This window comes from Acinonyx jubatus, chromosome D3 (assembly GCF_027475565.1).
Source record: "Acinonyx jubatus isolate Ajub_Pintada_27869175 chromosome D3, VMU_Ajub_asm_v1.0, whole genome shotgun sequence".
Lineage (NCBI taxonomy): Eukaryota > Metazoa > Chordata > Mammalia > Carnivora > Felidae > Acinonyx > Acinonyx jubatus.
Genome location: NC_069392.1, coordinates 82280126 through 82301224, shown reverse-complemented (window position 1 = coordinate 82301224; position 21099 = coordinate 82280126). Strand labels below are relative to the sequence as shown.

At 35.9% G+C, this 21099-nt stretch overlaps 1 pseudogene; it reads right to left on the bottom strand.

The window, feature by feature from the left end:
* LOC106985150 (importin subunit alpha-8-like) overlaps positions 1 to 3483 on the bottom strand; it is a 59963-nt pseudogene extending 56480 nt beyond the window's left edge.
* Between the last annotated feature and the right edge of the window lie 17616 nt (positions 3484 to 21099).

Sequence of the window (21099 nt, the reverse complement as noted above, 5' to 3'; positions counted from 1 at the left end):
AGATGAACCCTGATACTTGTCACGCATACTATGTTCAGAATCCCCTCCAAAAAGAGTGGCCATCAGGGATTATTTTCACATAGGATGCTGTCCTCTGAATCATGTGACCTGGATGCTTGGGTCAAAGTAGACTGGAATTGGTCCTTAAAAAAAAGGGCAGTCGTCATTAGCCTAAATCGGTGATATGAAGTCTTGCCAAAGAACATGCCCTATTTTGATTGTGACTCATTAGACCAGTCTGATCTTCTTCAAGGAGTTTGGACACAAAACACACAGACACACAAATATAGGATATAAAGAAAACCCATAGGGGGCACTTGGGTGCCTCAGTCCATTAAGCGACCGAATTTGGCTCAGGTCATGATCTGTTCATGGGTTTGAGCCCCACGTTGGGCTCTGCACTGTCAGCACAGACAAACCTGTCTGTGAGAAGCTGTGAGCACAAAATGTCCTGAAGTAGGGAAAGCAAAGTAAGAAGTCACTGGAAGTGTTATCAGATGTAAGCAGAGAAGAGAAACAGAAAAGCCACATGACAAAAGTAGCTAAGTGAGTAATCCAGGGCTGCTATTCGGCTGACACACACTGGTATGGCCACTCTCTCTTTTAAGCATTGAAATACGTTGAAAATAATTGGCAAATAGCTGCTTCTCAAAGGTTCCTATGCATCCATTCCTGGCCACCAGCTACCTTGGCCACTCTCCTATATCCAGAAACTAAAGTGCAAGGAACCTTTATTCTGATGGATTGAGGATTGTGCCTTACTGATGATTAAATATTTCAATTTTTACTCCTGCACATTAAGGTGCTATGAAGGCTTGCCCCTGAGGAAATAACAGGGTCCTGATCCATATTCTGTAAGACCTCGCAGGTCTGTAGGAGGCTTGATTACAAGGTTGTGTCGAGTGCTTATTCACTTCTCTGACGCGTTATCACAAAAAGTGTCTGTATTTGAAGAAATTTCTATTCTTTCCAATCAGATCAGGTGAGTCTGACCATAATACATTTACCCAAAATATAAAGTTGACTTCCAAAAACAAAAACAAAACCTGTTTAAGGAGACTCAAGGTATATGGCATTACCATTCTTATGCTCTGAGTTGTACTCAAAGCATAAATGTCAATAAACCTTCCCACACTTCCAAGAGCTAGATATACATGTGAATTACTTATAGTTTCATTAGTAGTTTTGGTTAATCACATTCTAGAGCACAGTGTTCTTAAACAGATAAATCATAAGAGAAATTGAAGTACTTCCATCATTTTCTGGTTACTTATATCAGCCATATTACATATAATGGAAATTATTCCATAAAACATAAATACAAATATTGCATATATATATATCTTTTCACATGCATATATAAAGTGTGTGTGTGTGTGTGTGCATGTGTCTTTATGCAATCTGTGATACAATAGAGACTCCTAGATCACAGGAATCCAAAGTCTCTTCTCTTTCCCGGATACACAGTTAGACTTCACTTTCTAGTTTCCCCTGAGGTTAGCAGTGACCATGTGACTGAGTAGTTGTCTGTCACAGCAGAAGTGTTATATGCTACTTCCCTGAACGGCCCACAGAAACTCCCTCAGGGTTCCTTTGTCTTTCTGGCTGGCTGGACTGAAGACAACTTCCAGAGTAAACTTGGAAGCCAGGAGTGGAAATAGAGCACACGGCCTAGGGATGCCCTGTTGCTCTGTTTACTGCATAGCACTGCTGTCTGAGAAAAAAAATTATTATATTTTAGATATTATGTAGTTTTGGGTCTACTTGCTATAGCAATTACTATATCCTAACTTGTTCATGGTATTAAATAATAACCCTTAGAAGAGAAGTTTAGCTGGTAAGAGATTTAGAACGTGTTATCCATAAAATAAAAAGAATAAATTCAGTATCCTATTGAGTTTATGTATAAAAAGAATAATGTTTAAATCTTGATGATACCGCTAGGTTTCCGGCCAAGTGCTACCAAAAGCTATGACGGAAGTTACATGACAGCAAACATCCTATTTTATTTTGGTTCGATAATGTACATCTTGCACTCAGAATGGTTCTTGACATATGGCAGTTTGTCCATAAATATTTATTAAATAAATAAGCAAGAATCACGATTTATGAAGATGATCTGTTAATTTTCTAAAATGTTTTTTCTTGAAATTGAGCTCTCAACTTTATCTGATGATTTCCCAACATGGCAAAACTTAAAATTAGGTAATTTGAGGACAGTATTTAAAAATGAGGTATGAGGGGTTGTCTGGGTGTCTCAGTCATTTAAACGTCCAACTCTTGATTTTGGCTCAGGTCATGATTTCATGTTTTGTGGGTTCGAGCTCCACATTGGGCTCTGTGCTGATAGTGCAGACCATGCTTGGGATACTCTCTCCCTCTCTGCCCCTCCCCAGTCATGCATATTTGTGTGTGTGTGTGTGTGTGTGTGTGTGTGCGTGCGCGTGCGTGCATACACATGCACACACACATTCTCTCTCTCTCTCTCTCTCTCTCTCAAAATAAATGACTAAACCTAAAAAAATAAGGTGTGAGCACAGTGACCAAAGTGCAAACAATTCACAATGAATAAATAGCACAGTGCCCTGTAACTAGTAAAAGAAACTTACAGTCATCTTCAGAAACTGCAATCTTCAGGCTAAAGATTTAGCTATCTCCCAACAACCCTACAGAAATGATTCAAAGAAATAAGTACTTCAACCACACTCCCCACACGCCCTCCAATTCCCACTTGTGGTGACCAGTGGCTGACCCAAGTAGCCACTTCTGGACAAATATTCTTAAATCTGGTAGGTAATAAATAGATATGAGGAAGGGGCAACATAATGTGTGGGCTTGTTTAAGTTTATCTATTTATTTTGAGAGAGAGAGAAGCAGAGAGAGGGGGGGGAGAGAAAGAGAGAATCCCAAGCAAGCTCTGCACTATATCAGTGCAGAGCCAGACGTGGGGCTCAGTCTCAGGAACCATGAGATCATGACCTGAGCTGAAATCAAGAGGCAGACTCTCAACCAACTGAGCCACCCAGGTGCCCCTAATAGGTAGTATTTAATCACTCCTGCCTTGACGTGTAGTTTAAATTCTAAAGCATGAGATAAAGATGAAGAAATTAAAGTGATAGGATACAAAGTAACTTCTGATAAAGTCATACAGAAAAACAAAAACTAGATGTGCCCACAATTTGCTTTCCTCTCCTGGGATTAGCATGTGTGAAAGCCTAGCCTCAAGAGAAATTGGATCTTGAAACTCTCCCTTAAATATCCTGAGCCCCGAAAGTGAGGGTAGAGGAAAACAGCCACTTAAACTTTCTCAAGAAGGAAGGATTGCGTCTGAACACTAAAATAGTGGAAGTGTAGGAAAATACAGCCTGCTCAGGCATGCAGACTGGAAAATGTGAATAAGAAAGTTTCAAGCCACTTACGCTCGTGCTCAGCATTTTCTCCAACAATTCCTCCTTGTCTGTTTCCAGACCTCTTCCTCTTCATTAGCTCTCTCCAATCAGCATGGCGGACGCACACTTGTCTCCTCCATTCCAAAAGTAAATTTCTTTCCTATGGATCCCCTTCCTCTCAACTAAAGCTTTTACTGGCCAAGTTTTACAAAGCAATTTTCTTTACGCTCTGGCTCCATTTTCCGACCTCCTGCAACTCCACTTTTCAATTTGTGGGCATTTAGCTTCCACTGTTCCATTCATCAATCTATGTTTGCTAATATTAAAAAAGGGATCACAGGTCCAAAATGGAGACACTGGTGCCAAGCCCATGTCAACAAACCAAGACTTAGTTGTAACCTAAGGCAGTTTCAGCCTCTCCCAGGAGTGTAACCTTTACCTGGTCAGTCTGGAGTTACTTGGTCAACATCAATGAGGTAATCCACTGGATAGACCCCATCTGTCCCCCATAGGAAGGTGACCTTGTTGGCAACCCATTCTTTCCTTGTCTCTCTCACCTTTCTGCCTAGAAAACCCTTCCATTTGGTACAGCTTCTTGGAGAGCCTTTTTATTTGCGGGATGTCAATTCATGAATTATTGTATAAAACCAATTTGCTATTTAAATTTACTCAGTTGAAAATTTTGTAACACTAAGATCACATGAAAGTTCCTATTTCCAATGGCATTTTTCAGGTCTCTCTCTCCCTCTCTCTCTCTCTCCTCTCTTTGTCTCTCTCTTAATTTAGCCTCTCTGATGTATCAACGGACTCAACCACACCCTCTTGGAAAAATTCCTTTTCTGTGACATTTCACCCTTTTCCTCCTTCTGACATTCAAGCTCTATATCTCAGTACTTGTGGCATCTCCTCTTCTACTGGGCCATTAATCATTTGTGTTACTCAAGTTTGATCCTGAGTCTTTCATTTTTTTTTTAATCTTAAAACTACACTCCAACCACAGACCATTTTATCCTCTCTCTATGGCTTCACATATATTTTTATCTTTAGATCTGTATACTCAGGTATTTATTTGACATTTCCACTTTTAAGATCTAAATTGATATTAAAGCCATGTTCATAAGTTCTCCATAATCTAAGTTAACTCCATAATCTCAACAAGTGCCCTCCTCAATGCCCATCACCCACTTTCCCTCTCCCCCACCCCTATCAACCCTCAGTTTGTTCTCTGTATTTAAGAGTCTCTTATGGTTTGCCTCCCTCCTCTCTGTTTGTAACTTTTTTTTCCCCTTCCCTTCCCCCATGGTCTTCTGTGGATGGAACAGGAGGGTATTATGCTAAATGAAATAAGTCAGAGAAAGACAGATGCCATATGTTTTCACTCATTGGTGGGTCTTGAGAAACTTAAACAAATGTTCTAAGAAAAAAAAAAGGAAAAAGGGAGGTAGGGTGTCTCTCCCATTATTTTAACAGGGAAAATCATTTTTATTTTATTTTTAATTTTTATGTGACCTTGCAGTTGGTGGTGGTGGAGGAAACATTATTAGGTTTGGCTTATGCTTTATTTTTATTTTTGTTTATATTTCTAAAGATTTTTTTTAAGTTTTCATTTATTTAAGGAATCTTTATACCCAAAGAGGGGCTCAAACTCACAACCCTGAGATCAAGAGTCACATGCCCTACTAACGTAGCCAGCCAGGCGCTCCCCTGTTTTTTCTTTTTTTAAAAGATTTTTATTGGGTTTGGTATATATTTTAGAGGTCAAAATGACTGAATTTGCTGATGGATTTTGATGTTGACATGACAGTTAAGAAATAAGGCAAGATAATTGAACTAAGTAATCGGTGAGTTGTAGCGTTATTCATTACAACATGAGCACAGGGAAAAGGGAACCTGGATTACTCCCTGTTATTTGTTAGGTTTCAGTGAATTATTTGATGTTGAAATGCAGCTGAATTGGGGGCAATCGGGGATTCAGAGCAGAGGTGATGGCCCCAGGCATAGCATCTAGAGTCATTGTAATGTAGATGATTTCTATAGATGGGGTGCTGAAGATCATCCAGAGAGTACAAGTATTTACCGGAAGGAATCTGATGAAAGATTAGGTCCCAAGGAGCTCAAACATTTAGAAGACTAAGCACAGAGAATGAGAAAAGGGAAATTAGGAGACAATGAGGGAAACATGGAGTCTTTGGAGGCAATTAAAGAAAGACGTTCAGGGAGAAAGGAACTGGTATGTGTCAAACCCTTCCAAGTCTTTGATTCTATCCTCACTTTACAGCACTCTTTCTGTGACCCCCTGGTGTTCAAACACACCTCACAGGCACCCTATCCCTTATCTTCTAGAACCTTTGAGTCCCCTGATTTTTCTTCCTCAATACAATCTGGATTCCATCTCCTTTTCACCTGATTTTTCAGGGCTCATTTTAAATCTCTCTCCTTCAGAAAGACCCCCCCCACAACTCCTCCTAATCATTTAGATCTTTCTGGTAGGTAAGCTCATTGTGCCTCGTAGCTCTCTGTCATAGCACTTAACCACCTTTCAACTAGAAAACTTGTGTAGATTTTTTCATACCTCTTGCCTCCAATAGATTATAAGCTTTAAAAATTCAGCAACCAGATGGTCTCGCTTACTTCTATTTTCCCACCACTTGGCACAAGGAAGCATATTTGTCGTATAAATGAGACAATAAATGAAACAAATGGCAAACTATTTTGGCTTTTACCGGACTGTTTAATGCAACCACAGGAAATAATCTTTCCAACTTGCTCCCATGCAAACGAAATGTACATTTATTTAATCAGGACTTTAAAAGTCAGTAGAGGTTGTGGAAATAAATAAAGGAAACTTCACTTAAAAGGCGATAGGGGGAGCTCTCGCCCACCTAGCCTTCACAGCAGCCTGCATTACCAGCCAGAAAAAGGAAGATAAGAACTATCTTGACAAGGGAGGACATTTTTTCACAAAAGAATTTTATCTCTTGCTTCTAGGAAAAAGAAGGAAGATCTCTCCCTGCCACAACAATGCACTAAGGGCAGTTTGCAGCCAGTGAGAAACCACCGCAACCTTGAACTCTTCTTCTTCTCCAATGAACTTTTGTTTAAAACATCCCTCCCGTATTTCCTTCTAAAACCTAATAAAAACTGACCTTCCCTTTGTCTCTTTAGATTTGCCTGTGGTTCATTATAGCTTACTTGTCCTGAACTGCAATTCCTCTGCTACTCCCTAAAGTAAACTCTGGTAAAATAACTGGCTATTTTACTTCTAAGGTTGACAACGTTAAGATAATAATAAAGCCACTCATTCAATTTTTTTAAAGGTGTTTTTACTTAAAAGAGTCATTCTGCAAATGCATCACATCAATATGCCAGTAAGAACAAATACCATGTGACAATTAAATTGATTTCTGCATCTCATCGATTAAAGTGAACATTGCCTTCACACGCCAGTGAGTTCTCATATCGTAAACAGTAATTAAGATATTAATCACAGAGATTCTCAGATGGTTGTTTCAGTGGAGAGATTTTCTTTCTTTCTTTCTTTCTTTCTTTCTTTCTTTCTTTCTTTCTTTCTTTTCTTCCTTCTTTCTTCCTCCTTTCTTCCTCCCTCCCTCTCTCTCCCCCTCCTTTCTTCCCTCCCTCCTTTCTTCCCTCCCTCTCTTATTCCTTCCCTCCCTCCCTCCCTTTCCTCCTTCCTTCCTTCCTTCCTCCTGTCCTTCTTTCCTTCCTTTCTTCCTTCCTTCCTTCCTTCCTTCCTTCCTTCCTTCCTTCTTTTTTATCAATCTCCCCTTATTACATTACTAGTGATCCTACCCATTATGATCTGGAGATTAAACACACCGTATAATCATTTCCATAAAGCCTGTTAACTAGGAAGTTTCTCTATTTTTATTTAGGTAATTTACTTGCATAGCACTGACTTGCAGTGTAAGCCGTAATAGTTCTACTGAAACGAAATGAATTTTTTTGTAGGATATTGTCATTGCACATAGTAATGTGATTGCTTCTTTAATTAAAATGATTTCTTATTTGCCAAGGAAAGACAAACAACAGTAACACAAAAAAAGAAAACCAAAGCAAATTTAGACCTTGATAGCTTTACTTCAGATAGTATTGCTTTCGAATGCAAGAGGCTTGTGGATATTATCCCATCAGAGATTCTCCGAGAAGCGACTAATTCCACTAAACAATGTGTTGCAAGCACCACTATGTGTAACATGCAAAACACATGTTCTTGCAAAGCAAACTGGGCATCAGTACATATGAATATGAATTTTAGCTGCTAAAATGAAGATAGTCCACTTGCCCCGGGTGGCTAAGAAGTTCTATACTTTAAATATAAAGAACATATATTGTGGGGGAAAAAAACAGCTATTTTTACAAAATCATTCCAGTCAATGAATAATGAAAGAAGTGCTCAGGCAAGTATGCGCTGTGAGGTTAAAGCACTTTTGTGTCGTCGCTGTTGGTGTCCATTTCTTCAGTTTCATTTGCATCTGGATAAGCAATATCTAACTCTATTAATTTATTATTAAATTTGAAAAAAAAACACTTTTGTCTAGACCACTTAAAAGTGTAATATAAAATTGTCTGGCCCGTTGCATTGCACTCCATTGAGTAATAATCTGCATGTTGAATTAAATGATCTCCAGAAGTCTTTAAAAACACATTTTTTTCACATCCTAAGACTTGCAAAGCTATGACTCTGTGTTCATGGGTGAAAGAGAGCTGATGATCATCTCGGACTGAGTGTGGACTCAGCATATGTTTGGTGGGCACATCTTGCTGTCCTCTGAGGTACCTCCAAACCTGAGACACTTCAAGTGGGAAATACTGGAGTAATAAATTAAAGATTAGGAGAAAATACTGGAGTATTTTCCCCAGGGGAAATACCGAAGTAATAAATTAAAGATTAGGAGAAAACAGACACAAAATTAAAATAATTTTCTAAAGACTTTGCATCAAATTAAAAGTAGAAAAATATTTCAGTAACAAAAATAACGATACTCTTCTATTATTAAACATCCTATTTCCCCCAAATTAATATTTTTCCACTTGTGGTTAATAATTTCTTGTTCTTCTCCTACTGTCTGTTTTCTGGGTTCATGGTCTCAAATAACAGTTGGCAAGTTAGACGTCAGTGAGAACACTGGGGGCAAATTTGATTTCAAAATAAAGACAAAAAAAAAATCTCTTCAACCACACACATCGCTGAGACCTTTCAGTTTACAGTGATGTAAAATCAAGCTATGTCTTTCCCAAGGGAAAAAATCAATAATAGAACTCTTACTTTTCCTTTGATTAATAGATGTATAGAATTAATATGCTCTTAGCAATTTGCTCTGTCTGGTTGCTCTGTGTGTGCGCGTGTGCGTGCGTGTGTGTGTCAAATAATAAAATATCAAGGAGCCCTTGGGTGGCTCAGTTGGTTGAGTGTCTGACATCAGCTCAGGTCATGATCTCCCCGTTTGTGAATTCGAACCCCACATCTGCTGCCCAAAGCCGACTTAGGAACCTCTGTTCCCCTCTCTCTGCCCCTCCCCTGCTTGAGCTTTCTCAAAACTAAACATTTAAAAAAATAATAATTAAATACTAAAAAATCCATAAACATAAAGGTATATTTGCCCAAGAATTATAATGTGAACACTCTTGTAATTGTCATTTAGATTTAAAATAAAAAAATTGGTAACAATTTGGAATTCTTCCTCCAATATGGAACTCTTCCAATAACAATCTCCCTGTACACTGGAATTAGCTATTATTTTCTAGAACTGCACTGTGCAATAGGTTCCACTAACCACAGGTGTATGCGTTTAAACTTAATATGAACTAAAATAAATTAAAAAGTTAGTTTTTCAGTCACAATAGCCACATTCCAAGTGCTCTCATGTACCTTGTGGCTTTTGTATTGGACGGCAAAGAGAATATTTCCATCATCAAAGGAAGTTCTGTTGGACTGTTCTGGTCTAGAAACAAAATACTTCTAGGACATAGTAAACCTAAAAAATTAAATTTCATTGTAGCAGGATTCTTGTGCAGAATTGTGACACCGAAGCTTTTCTTTCCAGGCAGCAACTTTATTCGTGACAGCAAAGGGTCAGTTGGGTTCATATCTAAAAAGCTGAGCCCCAGAGCTGCATGGTGTAGCCTTTTATACATTTTCTACTTCTTTGTTTCCCATATATGGGTAACATATACACATACAGTCTGATCGGGTGGTCTCATGTTACAGGGTCATGAGGGATGTCACATATGCACATGGCCAGGTTGCCTTCCCTTGTCTTGAGGTCTTTTCTTACCACATCCCTTAGGGAGGGGACTCTACTACGTCATTCCTATAGACCTCATGAAACAAAAAAACAAACAAAGGCCAGATATTATTAAAATTAGAAAAGAGAGACTTCATTTCACATGAAAAATTTTGTTTCGCCATATTGGAAGTTCACGTTGACTGCCATTATGCAGGTTCTAAGAAGCCTCAATAATGACATTAGGGTCTCTCGGCCTGTCTATCATCATTTCTTTCCTATATTATTACAATATTTTCTAGCTCAATGTTCTGCTTGCCCACATGTCCTACTACAATATCTCCTACAAAGCAAGAGAGTGACATTTCTAAAGCAGATCACTCCCGGACTCTGTGCCCTCCACCAGCCTCTTTTTCATTCTGAGTGAGAATCAAAGAGCCTACAGTGGCTTGTGGGTCCCGCCTGCTTCTCCCCATTCACTCTCTGTGGTTGTCTCAGTCTCTCTACTGCTCCTTCAACACAGGTGGCCCGTTCCCTCCTTGACATAGCACAGGCTGCTTTTCCTCTCCGTGGTACTCCTCCTGTGGATAATAGTGTGCTTCAGTGCCTTCTCTCTTCTAAATATTGTCTCACATGTCATCTTGTATGTGGGACTTAGACATGAAACTAATGTTTATTAAAATTTGTATCTTCACATAAAAATGCAATTGAGCCTGGGTGGCTCAATTGGTTCAACATTCAACTTTTGGTTTTGGCTCAGGTCATGATCTCACGGTTCATGGGATGGAGCCCTGCATGGGACCGTGGACTGACAGTGTAGAGCCTGCTTGGGATTCTTTCTCTCTTTCTCTCTTTGTCTTTCCCCTGTTCACATGTGTGAGCTCTCTCTCTCTCTCTCTCAAAATAAATAAATAAACTTAAAAAATATTTGGCACTAAGATGGCATTGAGTAAATGTTTATTGGATGATTTTTTGAACATAAAGTCATCATAAGCCTAAATATGTTCATGAATTGTCCAGTGTAAGAAAAGTATACATGTGCACTAAGAAGAGAGGATTCTTGAGGATAAACTTAAAGAATATAATCTGTCAGTAGAATGTTAGAAAAATTACAATGGCCAAATAGTAATTAATAATAACACATCATATTCAGTTGAACCAGATGCTCATGATGGTGTAAACAGTATGATCACTTCCTTTAGTGTGACCATGAAAGTCACAAAAATATCAGACAAATAATTTTTGAGAATGGCATTGCAATAAGTATACTGCAATTACACGAGCAAATCATTTCTTTCTAACTCCTTCTAAGCTTTGTATTGCCACCATTCAAAAAAGAAATGATTATTTTCCAATTCTGATTTCTGTGTTTGAACTTTAGATAAACAATTTTCAGAAAGGACCAGTTAGCTAGGTTTTCTTGAAATTTAGTACAGACATTTGTTTGCCTTTACTCAATTGTGACTGTAAAAATAAATATGATACCTTACAGAAGGGACATTTCAGAAATGCTGAAAAGCATTCCATCTGATACCACATACAACTGAAATTCAAAACCAGAGAAGAGAAAAAGAACCATGACTATCTCCTTCACATAGTTTTAATTATTTTGTATTACTGTTTCATATACGCTTCCCCTAACCCAGAAGTCTGTATGAAAGATCATAAGATTTGGAGATATGCTCAAAGAAAGCAAAGAGCTATTTGGTGCCTCTCATGATGACCTGGTAGAGCATAAGTGCCCATCCATTTTGGGCTATCCGTCTATTTGAGTAAAATGATATGAGTGGGAAATGCTCTACTGTGTGTATATCCAGTTTTGCATCTCCTTGTTAAAGCTCATGGAACACTCAATCCAGAACAACCACACACGTATTTCTATGCTGAGAAATACAGCACACTCCATTTACAACATATCCCATTTGAAAATATATACGTACATATCCTTTCTGAGAAGTAAATATGTTTTTTCCCTCTAGCAACCAGAGACGTTTTATCACTATAATTTGCCCTTCCCTTAACTCCCTGGAAGAGTCTATGCTTAGGTTCATTCTCAGAGTAGGAGTTATTACCGAAGATAAATTTTATCTGAATGACCCATTTGTATGGCAAGAAAGACATTTAATTAACATCTCCTTTTCTTCTCATTGCCCTGTGGACTCCCTTCCTCCCTTTTGGAACCCCAGAGTCCTACCCTATTACTTAGCTCAATATGGCATATACTTCGTTTTACCTTTCTGTCCTTGAACCTCTCATTATATGGGATTCCTGTATGCACAAAATTAAATTTGTTTTTCTCCTGTTACTCTGTCTCACGTCAATTTAATTATACATAAAAAGAACCCGTGAAGGATAGAATAAAAAGTTTCCTCCCCAACAATCCCCACACTCTAATGGAACTTTCAGTATTTAAATGGCGTTTGGACTTTATTATAGCTTTCTAAGTCTGATTCTAGTGTAGCTTGTACTGTAGTTAGTCACATCATTTTTTTTAACTTCACACAAACTCAATAGGCATCTGAAACATTCCAGCTTGCTATTAATAGCCTGCTGGACATATTTATATATCAAGGACTCATATTAATTTAGAGTGGGTACCAGGAAATCAATGTTAATGTATCTTGTGGTGACTATTCAACTTTTAGGAGTAAATAAAGTGAACACAGTTAAATATGAATTGATATATGTCCTATAATACTAATTAAATTTACTAAAATCATTAAGAGAGAAGTTAAAAGTAGACTTATCTCAGAGTGAGCTCAGATAACTCTTCAAGGCTATTGTTAGCCTGATTGTCATTTCCAGACAGGTTACTGCTACCATAGCAAATGACATTTGGGGAATGGGTTAGTGAAATCAGTTAAGCCCATAGAATATACTATACATAGCTAATAGATGTACCATTTCTGCTTAAAGTTTAATTGGATCTGTCAATGCCCTGCATTCAGAGACTGCCAAGTACACATCTGTAGTTGAAGAAGTTGAATGTATAACTCATTGCAATGAAGGAGATCACAGTTATAGGGAACTACAGACATCACAACAAGAGGCTGTTATCAAGCACTAATTACAGGATTTAATCTCATGCCAGGTAATTTTGGGGAGACATCAAGAAGTTAGGGTTTTTCATAATATCAGATGCTATCAGGAATTGGGGACAAATCTATCTTTCCGTATCTTATAAATCTTGTCTATATGGTGGTAGAGATGAAGAAAAACCAAAGCTGCGATTGGTTAAGAAGTAGAAGTCATTTTGTTAGCCAGGATAAAGGGATGTTTAATGTTCATATTATGGTTCGTACACTCTTCATGTTTGTAAATTTGTTAAAACATGATTGCAGAGTGAAACTCTTTTGTCTTGATCCAGCTAGGCCACAGACAGAGATTCTCTGATATAATATTGGTTGTGTTCAAGAGAAGAATACCAAGACCTGGCTGTGAGGGCCAGCACAGCTCACGGATGCCAGTGGCTGCTGAGGGGAGCAGGTGTAAAGTGTGCCTCTTTGGCACAAGGATTATTTTTTGCTGAAGGCCATCAGAACCCCACAGATTCAGGAAAAGCTCTTTACTTCCATCTCACTGCCTAAATTTACATTGGATATGGGGCCTGTACCAGAAAGTGATCTATTCCTAGAGATTCTTTTTTACTGAAGAAACTTATCTACCAGGGTAATCTTTGTTTTCCAAATATCTCCTCACCCTTCCTGTGAAATGCCTCCCTTCTCTTCATATCCCCGGATCCCTACCCCTTTCTGAAGGTCTGAATGGTATATGTCTCAAATACCTGGCTGCCCCTTTGGTCTTATATTTTTATGGCGATCCCATATGTATGAAATTTGGATTTTGTAGGTGAGATATCAATGACACTCAATTATTTAAAGTTAAGAAAACAAAATAAAGTTCATTAATGAGTTCCATGGCATATAGTTATACAGTGATGGAAACATTTATTATTTTATGTGTAATATACTAATCTACCATAATAAATCATCGTTCAAATAAAATGCTAAATTTTTTCAATCTTAAATATTTTCAATCTAGATATCTCATGATGACACAATCATCAAGACCTATGATATTTATGTTTTCTCTAAAAAGTCTTTCTACCATGATTTCCTACAAATATTCCATTAAACAATCTTCCAATTTATTTATTTGTTTTTTGTTTGTTTGTTTGTTGTGATTTGCACTCTTTTAACTGCTGGAATTGATTTTTGGAGTATTGCCTTTAAATATGAATTACGCCACTCTAATATATTGTGGTAATTATATAATAAAGATAATTATGGAGTAATGATAGCAGTAAAATTTTATTAAGTCATATCATGTTGTAATGACTAAGCATTTGCAATTTATTATAAATGTCTTATTTTTCTATTAGCTCATATCTGGCACAAGGCAGTGACCCTTTACTAAATTTGTTTGTTTCTTTGTTTATCACATACACCAGGTCACTTAAATGAGTTTGTGATACACTTGAATTAATTAGAAAATGTTTCATCTTTACAATATTTAGCTTTTCTGTTTCAAATAATAAGTAAGCTTCTTCATTTACTATTTGTCTTGTATTTAGAAAATCTAGTGAACTTTATTGTAATAATTGCCCAGTTAAGTCCCTTCAGATTTCTTGAGTATATAATCAAAATGTTTCCAAATAACAAGATACTTATTTTTCCCCAAAAGATTCTTTTATGATTTTATGTATTGTATTAGTCAGAATCATAACAGCTTTGCAAATATGATATAAACTAATATCTTAAGATCTTTGTTAGACTGTTTCTAGAATATTTTCACTATATCTTTAACATTTAAGAATAGAATATTACTATTTATGGGCATACAAACAAAACTATATTATGAAATCTCCTCAACACTCTAGAACAAACTCAATCCCTTCCTTGAATTTATCTTTATTTCTAAAATTATATCAAATAAATTTTGCAAATAGTACAACATAGTAGAAACAAAACAGAATTTCAAACCAAATATGGATGTTGTGGTAATTTTTATGTTATTACTCTCAAAAAATTCTTATATTTAATTAACGGTAAATATATGATTTTATGGCAAACTAAATGTTTTACCTATATTTTTCTTAAATAGAAGTTAATAGTCCTTAGTTATGTTCATAAAGCGTATCATCATTGTGGGATTATCATTATATGGTTAGTAGACAAACAGCTTGAATCAAACAAAATAGAAAGAAGCAATTAATATATAATAAAAGTCATTGGGGTGTTAAAAATTTGGTTTAATGAAAAGTTGGCCCAACATATTGCTATTATCAAATTGAAAAACCAAAGCAAATACCTAATACCATTTCTTTCCCTCACTAAATGCAATTCCCTGGTTACTTTATTTCAGGTTGAGAATATACACTATAGTAACATACATTTTATTTTCAATTATTATTGTTTGATTATGAAGAGCAGGCTGAATTCTAAATTAACTAGGGAATTTGACTTAAATTAACATAAGACTATTAAGCAAACTATCAGTCTGATGCTAAATATGATTTTACATATCTGTTAGTCTGCTTTTTAAAAATATTCTGAACATTTTTATGAATGACAACTTGTTCATTTATTTTTTTTAAATACTAGCATATTTCAGAGATAATTTAAGTGGCAAAGTAGAGGTGGATTAATCAGACTTGGTCTCAGGCACAGACAGAACAAAAAGATCAAAATCTAAGCTTCCAATTTCATATTGAATTACTACGTTGCACACCTGGAACTAATATAATAGTGTATGTTAATTTTACTTCGATTTTAAAACAAAACTAAACAAAACTTCCAGTCAAGAAATAAGTTGAGGATCAATATCTAGTTTCTAAAATGGAGTAAAAAAAGTAAAATATAGGGGCTCCTGGGTGGCTCAGTTGGTTAAACATCTGACTTTGGATCTTGACTCAGGTCATGATCTCAGGGTTCTTGGGTTCCAGCCCAGCATCGGGCTCTGTACTGAGAGCATAGAGTCTGCTTGGGAGTCTCCCTCTCTCTCCCTCTCTCTGCCCCTCCCCACACACTGTTTCTCTTTCTCAAAATAAATAAATAAACTTTACAAAAAGTAAAAACTTAGAGTAAGACATGAAACAGATTAAGTGCATGAAAAATTTAGCCCTAGCAAAAGCAAAATAACAATAACAACAATAATAATTTGTCTATTAAAATTTGGTCTACAAATTTTGTTTTTGTTCACTAAACTCTGGAAGAGTCAGTCAGTTGCCTTTTTTAGAAATATCAAGTGGGTATATTTTCAGTTGTGTGTAAATTTCCTAAACTCATAATACAGAAGAGAATTTTCAAATGTCCCATAATTAGTATTATCATATGAAAGTCTATTTCAATAAATTTGGATGAGCAAACCATAACATTAGGCAGAACGTTAATATAAAAACATGCTCTCAATGTCTTTGTACAGTAGTTATAGATTTGAGGAAATTATTTCCTTTACTATTCAAACATAAACTAAAGCAACAAAAATATTTTGAATACATATTTATAAATGATCTTGATAATCAGAATATTTTCTTCAACAATTCTGTTGATTATTTAATAGAAACATTTCAAAATATATTTACTTTGATAATTAACATTAGAGAGCAAAGAGGGAGTGATGTTTCTGCAGTAATTTGCATGACAAATAACATTTTTCAGGATGCTTACTTTGTTTCACAAATTATGGCATAAATTCAAAAATCTGGTGAAAATTGCCAAATGGCCTTGTTTATAGCTTTATGACAAAACCCCAATTTTCAGTAGTATCTTTTTAATTGTCAAAATAAAATTAAATGGGGAGAAATATCTTGCCAAGTTAAATGAAATCATCACCATTGAACAGCAAGTAGAGAGATATTTATGAAAGTATTGAACTGTCATTTATGCTAAAAAGTTTTTTCTCAGGCCAGCTAGTTTACTTTGCATACGAAAGACCTGAGGTAATACGTCAAGGACTCTCCCATTATTAAGAAGCAAATAATTTTTAGAAATGGAACTTGAATAAAGTTTAAAAAATTCTATTCACTGTGAATTTGTATAGCCATTCTCATTTGGCACTCGTTTTCACCAGGGCTCCAGCACTTAATGTCACGATTTGTACTTCCATCAGCTAGATTTATTATTTTAAAAATTTGAACAGGTTTTTATCAAATATATGTGAGACCAAAAATATATTTGGGCATGTGGCTTTTGAGTCTCAAACTATAAAAATTAATTTAAAAAACAATATTTAGAGCACAATATGTTAAAATAAATGTCAAAACTCCAATCATAATCTTTTTGGCCCACTCTTACAAACCGTTTAAATCATCATTAAGAAGAACAAAGCTGGAGGTATCACAATACCAGATTTCTAGATATAACACAATGCTGTCATAATCGAAACAGTATGGTACCACCACAAAAATAGACACACAGAACAATAGAGCAGGATAGAGATCCCAGAAATAAACCCACAATTATTTGGTCAGTTAATCTGTGAAAAAGGAGGGAGGAATATACAATGGGAAAAAAAAAGCTGTCTCTTCAACAAATAGTGTTGGAAAAACTAGACAGCTATGCGCCCAATAAAGAAACTGGATCATTTTATTACACCATATACAAAAATGAACTCAAAATAGATCAAAGATCTAAATGTGAGACCTGAAGCCATAAAATTCCTAGAAGAAAATACAGGCGGTAATCTCTTTGACATCAGTTGCAAAAATATTTTTCTAGATACGTCTCCTTTAGCAAGAGACACAAAAGCAAATTTAAACTACTGAGACTGTACTGAATAAAAAAGCTTTTACACGGTGAAGGCAACCATCAATAAAACAAAAAGACAGTGCACCAAATGGGAGAAGATATTTGCAAATGATGTATCTGTTAAGGGGTTAGTATCCAAAATATATAATGAACTTAAAGTACTTAGCCCCAAAACCCAAATAATCCAATTAGAAATGGGCAGAGGTGGCTGGCTTGCTCAATTGGTAAAGCATGTGAGTCTTAATCTCGGGATCATCAGCTTGAGCCCCATGTTGGGCCTGGAGCCTACTTAAAAAAAACAAAAAGGGCAGAAGACATGAACAGACATTTTTTCCAAAGAAAAGATACATATAGTCAACAAGCACGTGAAACAGTGGTCAACATCACTAAACCTCAGGGAAGTGCAAATCAAAACCACAATGAGATGTTACCTCACACCTGTTGAAATGGCTAAAATCAAATCACAAGGAACAAGTACAGGTGAGGATGTGGAGAAAAAGGAAGCTTTGTGCACTGATAGGAATGTTAACTCGCACAGCCACCGTGGAAAATAGTATGGAGACTCCTCAAAAAATTAATAGACTTGTTTTCACTACGGAGTCATTACCCAAAGAAAATGAAAACACTAATTTGAAAAGATATATGCACCCCTCTTTTCAGTACAGCCCGGTTTACAATAGCCATGATTTGGAAGCAACCTAAGTGTCCACGGATAGATGAATGGATATAGAATGGATATATATAGTATGGAGTATTACTCAGCCATAAAAAATAAGATAAAATCTTGCCATTTGCAACAACATGGAGGGATCTGTAGGGTATAATGTTAAGTGAAATAAGTCAGTCAGAGAAAGGCAAATACCATGTGATTTCATTCATACGTGGAATTTAAGAAGAGAAAAGAAACAGAAAAAAGAGACAAAGAGAAAAAGAGCCTCATTTAAATATACAGAAAGGGTAAATATATGTGAAAGGGTTAGATGAATGGGGGGATGGGTGAAATAGATAAAGAGGAATGAGTGCTCTTATTATCATGAACACTGAGTTATGTATAGAGTTGTTGAGTCACCATATTATACACCTGAAACTAATATAAAATTGTATGTTACCTATACTAGAGCTAAAAAAAACCTTCAATATATTTACTGTCTTATAAATATTCTCATGAAGCATAATTTATAATTCTCTTTCCACGACATCTCAAAATAGTTTGAAATGCGAATTTGGTAAAGGATAGACACTCTTTATTATTTAATACCGTAAGACTGAATTCACTTTCTTTAGAGGGATCCTGTATGTATGTTACTTGTCTTTTAAAGATTTTTTAACATTTTTATTTTATTTTTTGAGAGACAGAGCCTGAGCAGGGGAGGGGCAGAGAGAGAGGGAGACACAGAATCGAAGGCAGGCTCCAGGCTCTGAGCTGTCAGCACAGAGCCTGATGTAGGGCTTGAGCCCACGAACACTAGATCATGACCTGAACTAACGTCTGACGCTCAACCAACTGAGCCACCCAGGCATCCCTGTACGTTTCTTGTCTTTATTTGTCCTTTATGGTATAAATGTTATAAACCCCTTGACAATTAATTCATGCAAAGTTGCCTTAAATTTTTTTTTTGTTTAAAGTTTATTTTATTTTTGAGAGAGAGAGAGAGAGAGAGACAGAGCGTGAGCAGGGGAGACACAGAATCTGAAGCAGGCTCGTGACTCTAAGCTGTCAGCACAGAGCCCAATGCAGGGTCGGAACTCATGAACCATGAGATCATGACCTGAGCTGAAGTCAGAGATTTAACCGACTGAGCCATCCAAGTGCCCACATATTTGTCTTTTAAAAGGCAGTAATATTATTGAAATATATGGAGTAAATGACATTATTATTTATATGATTCTTCTTGAATTGATATTTTAAGCTTTAATTAAAATAAAAAGTAATATTTAAAATTAAAAAAAAACATGTTTTGCATAATTATTTGTCTTTTTAACTCACATAATAAAAGTGGATCAGGAAAATTCTATGAAAGAAAAGGAAAATTTGCTTTCACGTGATGGCAGTGAAAGATTATTCTCATTATATTATACAAATATTCAGTTTGTTTTCTGCCCAAGCTATTGTAAATAATTACATTTTTACCATTGTTTTAGCAGCTTTAAATTCCTTGCTTTATCAATTCAATGATGGGCACTATATTCAGTAACTACTACATTAATTATACTTAGAAGTGTAAATGATATAACGTTGTCTTAGTTGTCTTTGTGCTAGGGCAAAACACCTTTGACTGGATGGCTTAAAGAAGATATTTATTTCTCACAGTTTTGGAGGATGAGAAGTCCAAGGTCAAGATGCCTGTGGATCCGGAAGCGAAAGTTCAGATAAACATAGTGAAGGGAAATAAAAGAAATCTCAGAATTTAAGTTACTACAAAAATGAGAGAAAAAAAAAAAACCAAACCAAGTCTGGGGACTAGGGGCAAATCCAGCTCAAAAAGTTGTTCAGACAAATAATTTCACGTAAAAACCAGCAACAGGGAAGGATCAAGGCACAATTACATTCTCAAGTATCATCAACAATAACATCATAAATAGAAAAGCATGCCAACAGAAGGACATGTTTACAAAATAACTCAAAACTGCAGCTTACAATTTCAAAACTAGATATAATATGGTAGGGAAATTATAATATGTGAACTAGCATCAAATAAAAAGGAGTGAAATTCAGAAGTGAGAGAGTATACCTCAAGAAAAACCTAGAAATAGAAGAAATAAACCACGTCCAAAATGAAGCCTAAATTAGAAAGAAAATATGAGCTGAAAACGTAACAGATCCTGTCCTTAGAGAAAGAGACAGTGAAAGGAATTGAGAAGAAAACATTCTAAAAATAAAAAGAAATGGCGATACCCATTCTGGCCAACATGGAGTAAGTAAGACCAGATACTCTCCCACTTGAAAAGTTTTAATATGGACAAAATGTGTTGGAAAATAGTTTTCAAGACTTTGGACAAGAGAAAATGGAGAGTGATGCCAGAGCAAGAACCAATGTGTTGTGCATGCTTTTCCTGTTAGGAAAACTCTTTTCTAAAATATTGCCGGCTATAGAATAACCACCCTGGAAAGACAAGAGCCGATTGCTCCATATGAAATAAAGGAACGTGTTTATACCTTAAGACAGAAATTAAGAGTCACAAAAATCTCCCTAATAAAAACTGACAAAACTTTTTATTATAAGCTTGGAAAATAAATCATATGTTGGCAAATATATAATTGGATAATATAATATATATATTGGCAAATAATTATATAAGGATCGACTTGTAGAATTTATCTAGTGGAAGCAAATCATTAGAATAATTACATGTGTTGACTAATTAGGTTTAAAATTTTAAGTCTTAATTGTCTACTCTCTGGTCACATCCAGTTTAGAATAATATAAGAACATAATACTTAATTTTTGAAGGTCTTGAGTTTTTGTTTTTAAATATTTCATGAAATGTGTGATTATTTTGAAGTTTCTATTTCTCTATATTAATTTCATGGGTCAAATGTACTGTCAGTATTTCCGTGAATAATTTAACATCACAAAAATGTTCCAGTAAGTTGAATTTTAATAACAGATGTCTTTTTAAAGCAACTGTCTTGCAAACCTCAGGAAATGCTCCACTGCATATCATTTGGACTTAAAGACGCCACCTCTGAAATGCGGGTGCCAGTTTTAAATAACA